At 40.1% G+C, this 7903-nt stretch overlaps 1 pseudogene; it reads right to left on the minus strand.

Annotated features, from left to right (window-relative positions):
* Nucleotides 1-6606: 6606 nt before the first annotated feature.
* On the minus strand, nucleotides 6607-6725 carry LOC124614118 (annotated as a pseudogene).
* Nucleotides 6726-7903: the final 1178 nt, after the last annotated feature.

The raw sequence follows: 7903 nt of genomic DNA on the forward strand, positions 1-7903 counted from the left end.
CAATAATCCGTTTTTGTATTTTTTCCAGGAGAAGCTTTTCATGATACTTACTAAACCTGTTAGTTATTATACCTGTTCTAGTACTTGCATTTTTATTTTTTACCCATTTGTGTTTATCACTTATAAATGTGATCACATATACTGCCTTGTTACATAACCTTGCTACAGCTGACTCATGACGAATGACGTTACCTATCCTCATTTGCAGCAATAGGTCAAAAGCAAATAGTGTTATGCCTCAGCAATTAATTATCGATCCCAACGCAATGAATTGCTAACAAAAAAAAAAAAATGTATTACCAGTCCCAAGTAGTGATACCAGTTTGAGAAAATTCTGAATAATACTGATCAACTCTGAATAGTATGTCACTTCAGTAATGACTTCTTAATGAGACAAAAAAATATATATATATATAAAATAATGCTTTGTCACTAGCTAATAACTGCCACTGTTTATTGTAATGAGACTACTTATAATGCCTGTGATTATTAATGCTTTGAGTGTAATTAACTGATTTTAATAATGACTTGTAATGATCTGAATACTACTGAATGAGGAACACTGTTTATTGTAATGAGACTACTTATAAAGCCCGTGATTATTAATGCTATGACTAATTAACTGATTTTAATAATGACTTTGTAATGATCTAAATACTACTGAAGGAGAAACACTGTTTATTGTAATGAGACTACTTATAATGACCACGATTATTAATGCTATGATTATAATTAACTGATTTTAATAATGACTTTGTAATGATCTGAAGGAGAAACACTGTTTATTGTAATGAGACTACTTATAATGCCCATGATTATTAATACTATGACTGTAATTAACTGATTTTTAATAATGACTTCGTAATGATCTGAATAATACTGAATGATGAACTATGTTTGGTTCTATTCAATACTTGCTGGCCACTGAGTGCCAATAATTAATGTCACTCCATGAATTGTTATTAATTATGCCATTAATTAGCTCTTGTTTTCAATGTTCATACTTTGTTATTGGAAATGAATATGACTGTTTAATAATGCTTTGTAATTAGGAAAAGGTTAATGATTAATACTATTGAAATGACAAATGATGCTATGCTTTGTAATTAGAAGGCTAATGAATCTTAATTACTGTTTAATAATGCTTTGTAATTAGGAGAAGGCTAATAATTCTTACTATATTGGAATGACAAATGATTAATTAACTGTAATTAGGAGAAGGTTAATGATTCTTAATTAATACTTTGCAACTGGAAAGGAATGTGACTGTTTCATAATGCTTTGTAATTAGGAGAAGACTAATGATTCTTACTATTGGAATGACAAATGATTAATTAACGACAAATGATTAATTAACTGTAATCATAATGCTTTGTAATTAGGAAACGGCTAATGATTATTATTGGAATGACAAATGATTAATTAACTGACAAATGATTAATTAACTATGCTATACTTTGTAATTGGAAAAGAATGCGATTATTTAATAATGTTTTGTAACTAGGAAAAGAAGGCTACTGATTCTATGTACAACAATTAATGAACATTTTTCTGTAATACTACATACTTGGTACAGAAATGTTCAATAACTGGGCTATGAATGCCTCAAACTATCAATGAAGACTGTAATTGTCAATATTATGTGACATAATGTCGTTCTCCTCATGAGCTAACTACCCTGAATTACTGCAATGTCCACTTGTCCTGTTTATCCCAGTGATCATGGAGCACTATATTTGGTTTTGCACTAATTCTACGTTGGTGTGCCTTGTAAGAGTGTGGTGTTGACACGACATGCTGTCCACCACCATGAGCGATGAAGACATTATTATGGTCCCACTGTTTGGTGTACCTAATGTACTGCCAAAATGAAAACATGGAACATTACTACGACAGTTCAGTGTCTTGGGTACACTGATAAATTCTGATGGGAAAAGAACTTCAAGTTGTGTCACTTGGTGTTGTACTTCTGTGGAAAGATATGGACTTTCAAAACAGCTGTGTGCAATCTAAAGTGCTACAACCATGATGCAATCCTTCCCTTTCCTATCCTAATTCTTGTCACATAGTGAAAATCATTTTTGCTAACATTATTTATGTTCATGGCTATACATTTTTTCAATTCGCTGAACTCCAGTGCGAGTACACTTATGTCACTGGTCGACATGATTTTTTGCCATTATGTTTATTTATTGCGAAAATGCTAAAGACATTTATTTTTTCGATTTGTTCTCAAGTACAGTATGTGCACTCTTGTCTTTTATGCTGTGTATACATTTTTTATTTTTAATGATATGTTCTGAACTACAGTGCATGTGCACTTATGTTAGGTGTTAATATGTTTTCTACTGAACTTTAGTGCCTGTGCATTTTTCTCATTTTTCAATATGATTGTACTCATTCTGTATATTCAATACTTCAATGCGTATGCACTTATATCATTTGTTACTCATTGTATATACATTTCATCATTTACTGATATGTTCTCAACTGCAGTGCATGTGCACTCATGTCACTTGTCAACATAATATTTTTTGCCAGTCTGTTTATTTGTTCTGAATATGCTAAAGAATTTTTTTTTTCAGTGCGTGTGCACTTTGTTATCTGTCAAATAATTTGTATATACATTTTTCTGATTTGTTACTATGTTTTGTACTCACATTTTGTCTTTGTCTGATATATATTGTACTTAGTGCGTGTGCACAACATTTAAATATTCTGTAAGTTGTAGAATTTTGTTAATTAAAGAAAAATTTTGCGGCGCTTGGCAAGTCCAAATGACTCACCATCGCTGCCAAATTTTTGCCCCCCCAGTGGAGGGTTATGAAACACGTATGTAACATAGCAGCGATGGCGAGGCATTGTAGCATCTGTGACCAGAGAGTTTGCGCTTGACCGCGCGAGTGTTGCGAGCGGTTCTCAGTCTGTGAGTTAGTCGTTGCGAGTCTGTAGCTCTGTCTAGTTGAGGGCAGTACTCTGTCTGTAGTCGTGGCAGTCGGTAGCTCGGTTTAGTTGCGAGCGGTCGGTCAGTAGTAGTCGTGCAGTGCAGTACGCTAATAGTCGTCATGCAGAGCGGTCAGTCAGTAGTAGCAGCCCAGTGCGGTTGTGTGATGTAGGCGGTCGGTAACACTGGTCAAGATGCTGAATGAGGTATACTGATAATTAATATAATCATTAGATAATGTAAAAAATTTATTTATTGTAATTTTTCTCGAACAAGTGCCCCAATAATAATTTTATTTCAAAAGCATTTTTTCAAAATTTTAATTTTTATTGAACTAAAAATTTCGTTGCACTTCCCATTTCATTCCACTTCTTTTAAAGAGAAAAAAGGAATATTATTATTTGCAATGCAGTTCCTCCAAGCCGTGCGCAAAGATAAGAGCAGAAATTTGACATCCAGTTATACTGAGGTAAGAATCTAATTCTGATTGTTTTACACAGGGCCAAAGACCGATGTTTCGGTTTAATTGAAATTTCTTATCACTGAATAGACTTTAATTTTTTGCTGAAGAATTTATATTTGAGTCAGATTGCGAATTTCACATTTTGTTGCCATTGTCAGTACATTTGATTGTGGGCAGGTTACGCTTAGCACAATGTCCATTAGCATTCATAATTAAATATTGTCATATTTCTTTCTTTTAAAATTTTTGTGGGGAGGTTACAAGTTACAATGTACAATATTTACGTTGTTAAAAGCAGAGAGTCCGAAGAGGTAGATATATCGACTGACAAAAAGAATAAAAGTACACCACAAAAAAGAAGGAGTAGCATGGTGAACAATGTGAAAAAGTTCGAAATACAAAATTGTGCTTATGTGTCGGAAATATAGTGGTAGTGCGACGTCCAGACCAGATGAGAGGAAACGCAGATCACAGCAAACCGTAATTAATTGCTTATTTACATAAAAATATCGCGAAGTGAACTGTTTGATAATGTACAAGTAACAAATCTGAATCGTTATAGATCCCACTGATGATGCCTTAGAGCAAAATAATAATAATAATAATAATAGTAATAAAAATAAAATAAAATGAAAAATAAAAAATTGCCAATCGCGTATGGGAAAAGGCGGTTTTACTTACAAAACAAGACTTGTACAATGTTGTGTATGTGAAAGGCTGGTTATACCGGGCCAATTTAGAAAACTAAAAATAGCAATCGGAGCTGCGAGGTGTCGTCAGTTGCCGGACTCGGTGTTCGCGCTTGTAATTATAAGGCGGGCCCCGGGTGAGGCGCTCTCCCCGGCGCGGGGACGGCTTTGTCGGCGCACAATGCCGGAGATGAATAGCGATGTGCGCCGAGCCCCGAGGCCGGGGGCGAGGGCAGGCGGCGGCCACGCGGCCTGACAAACACGTTCACGTTCACGAGCACGAGCACGAGCACGACCGCGGCCGGCCTGACGCAACCCGCCGCCCGCCGCCAATTGCTTGTCACGGCCACGCCCCCGCGTCAGCCGCCGGCCGGCCGCCCGTCTCCCGGACACTTGCCGCCCCCACACTGCTGCAGCCCCTCGTCCTCTGCACAGCAGCTGGATACAATGGCATCGCAGCTTATTTAGTAATGCCAGCCGCAGAAAATATATCGGCAGTGACGACGACCTGTACTAATTATACCGAATGTGCAGCTGAAGACTTCGCAATGTAGCATTTCCTGGTCGCAGTCGTGTCCTCGTCGTTGGTCTGCTGTGAAATGGTTGAAATGGCTCTAAGCACTATGGAACTTAACATCTGAGCCATTAAAACTGCTACACCACAAAGATGGCGTGCTACAGGCGCGAAATTTAACCGACACGAAGCAGATGCTGTGATATGCAAATGATTAGTTTTTCAGAGCATTCACACAAGGTCGGCGCCGGTCGCTACACCTACAACGTGCTGACATGAGGAAAGTTTCCAACCGATTTCTCATACACAAACAGCAGTTGACCGGCGTTGCCTGGTGAAATGTTGTTGTGATGCCTCGTGTAAGAAGGAGAAATGCGTACCATCACGTTTCCGACTTTGATAAAGGTCGGATTGTAGCCTATCGCGATTGCGGTTTATCGTATCGCGACATTGCTGCTCGCGTTGGTCGAGATCCAATGACTGTTAGCAGAATATGGAATCGGCTGGATCCCAACGGCCTCGTATCACTAGCAGTTGAGATGACAGACATCTTATCCTCACGGCTGTAACCGATCGTGTAGCCACATCTCGATCCCAGACTCAACAGATGGGGACGTTTGGAAGACAACAACCATCTGCACGAACAGTTCGACGACTTTTGCTGCAGCATGGACTTCAGCTCGGAGACCGTGGCTGCGGGTTACCCTTGACGCTGCATCACAGACCGGAGCGCCTGCGATGGTGTACTCAACGACGAACCTGGGTGCACGAATGGCAAAACGTCATTTTTCCGGATGAATCCAGGTTCTGTTTACAGCATCACGATGGTCGCATCCGTGTTTGCCGACATCGCGGTGAACCCACATTTGAAGCGTGTATTCGTCATCGCCATACTGATATATCACCCGGCGTGGTGGTATGGAGTGCCATCGGCTACACGTCTCGGTCACCTCTTGTTCGCTTTGACGGCACTTTGAACTGTGCCCGTTACATTTAAGATGTGTTACGGCCCGTGGCTCTACCCTTCATTCGATCCCTGCGAAAACCTACATTTCAGTAGGATAATGCACGACCGCCTGTTGCAGATACTGTACGGGCCATTCTGGATACAGAAAATGTTCGATTGCTACCCCGGCCAGCACATTATCTTGATCTCTCACCAACTGAAAACGTCTGGTCAATGGTGGCCGAGCAACTGGCTCGTCACAATACGCCAATCACTACTCTTGATGAACTGTGGTATCGTGTTGAAACTGCATGGGCAACTGTACTTGTACACGCCATCCAAGCTCTGTTTGACTCAATTCCCAGACTTATCAAGGCCGTTATTACGGCCAGACGTGGTTGTTCTGGGTAGCCGGCCATTGTGGCCGAGCGGTTCTAGGCCCTTCAGTCTGGATGCGCGCGACCGCTACGGTTGCAGGTTCGAATCCTGCCTCGGGCATGGATGTATGTGATGTCCTTAGCTTAGTTAGGTTTAAGTAGTTCTAAGTTCTAGGGGACTGATGACCTCAGATGTTAAGTCCCATAGTGCTCTGAGCCATTTGAACCATTTGTTCTGGGTACTGATTTCTCAGGATCTATGCACCCAAATTGCGTGAAAATGTAATCACATGTCAGGTCTAGTATAATATATTTGTCCAATGAATACCCGTTTATCATCTGCATTTCTTATTGGTGTAGCAATTTTAATGGCCAGTAGTGTACTTAAACCTAACTAACCTATGGACATCACACACATCCATGCCCGAGGCAGGATTCGAACTTGCGACCGTAGCAGCAGCGCGGTTCTGGAAATTTGTGGTAAGTTCTATGGCACCAAACTGCTAAGGTCATCGATCCCTAGGCTTACACACTACTTAATCTAACTTAAACTAACTTACACTAAGAACAACACACACATGTCCATGCCCAAGAGGGAGGACTCGAACCTCCGACAGGGGGAGCCGCGCGAACCGTGGCAAGGCGCCCGAGACCGCGCGGCAAAATGAACGGGAGCCAACAGCACGCGATGTTCCCAGGGGGTGACCCATCCAAGTACTAACCGGGCCTGATTTTGCTTAACTTTGGTGATCGGACGAGAACCGGTGTATTCGACATGGTATGGCTGTTGACTTTCAGCGTAACTTATGGTTCGTACGCCGTAGTCAGATTTGCAGTAAACTGGCACATATGCAGTAAGACCTTGGGGGAAGATCAGTTTAGGTTTCAGAGAAATGTAGGAACACGCCAGGCCCGAAATGCTAGTTCTCACTGTAGCAATCCACTGTCAATTTTGGAAGTGCCTATCGACACCATGTGTGATTACATACCAAGAGAAAGGAACTAATGAAAAAGGTTTTCAGTACAGTGTTGTCTTACTTTCTACTCTGTACTTAACGTGGAAAGTGTAGCGGGACTTCGAATGTCGACGCGCTACACTCGTTCCCTCAGATATAAATTATACCGTCGCAGCTGCATGAGTGCTCGACGGCAGAGAAAATATTTATAAGAAAATGAAGGTACAAAAATGGTAACTCTTTTTGTTTTCTACCCGCTCTTGTCTCTTGAGAGCGGAAGCTTAACTTCACTCATTCGCTAGTCTTGGTATGATTCAGATGTAAAAACTCATTCGTTAGTCTTGGTCTGATTGAGACGTAAAAAGTTATTGACGTGCAGACATATTGTATTGTGGAAGCTTGTATGAAATTTGGAGGATGGAAGCAGCCGTAAAACAAATTGCATTCAATATCAAGACGGTTTTAATTCGTAGACATTAGTAATTCCTGGACGATGAAATTTACTGCAAGATTTAGGAGCAGCTACGACTTTTTCATGCAGAAATGAAGCAGGAGATTGTTGGAGAACAAGACCTGAATGCCGCACGAGAGAAGACATATTAACTTGGTAATGAATGAACTCTTATCTACACCATTTGCCCCTGTTAATCACATTTTGTTACTCTCTGTTCTCTTTCAAATAATTTTGTAGTGGAAATTGGTTTGACTTTTGCTCAGAACCGCCACAAGGACTACCCCAACAATAGCTTTTCCGAATCACGAAGTCCGATAGCTTTTCTGGAATACGAAGTCCGATTTGCATTTCATTCTTTCCCTTTTTCACGGTCATTAACGATTTTAAAACCCCCTTTTTTATTCACCATTTCTTCCCACATTTTCAACCTTTTCTTTTCTTCTCTTTTTCTTTTTTATTAACCACTACAAAAGTAAAAAAAGTAAGAATGTTTATTAAATTTCGAGCGTGCAACCTCAGAAGTTCTTCTGTCAGATGAAGATACCCTATTCTATCTGATC

Source organism: Schistocerca americana, chromosome 4 (genome assembly GCF_021461395.2).
Source record: "Schistocerca americana isolate TAMUIC-IGC-003095 chromosome 4, iqSchAmer2.1, whole genome shotgun sequence".
In the NCBI taxonomy this organism is placed as follows: domain Eukaryota; kingdom Metazoa; phylum Arthropoda; class Insecta; order Orthoptera; family Acrididae; genus Schistocerca; species Schistocerca americana.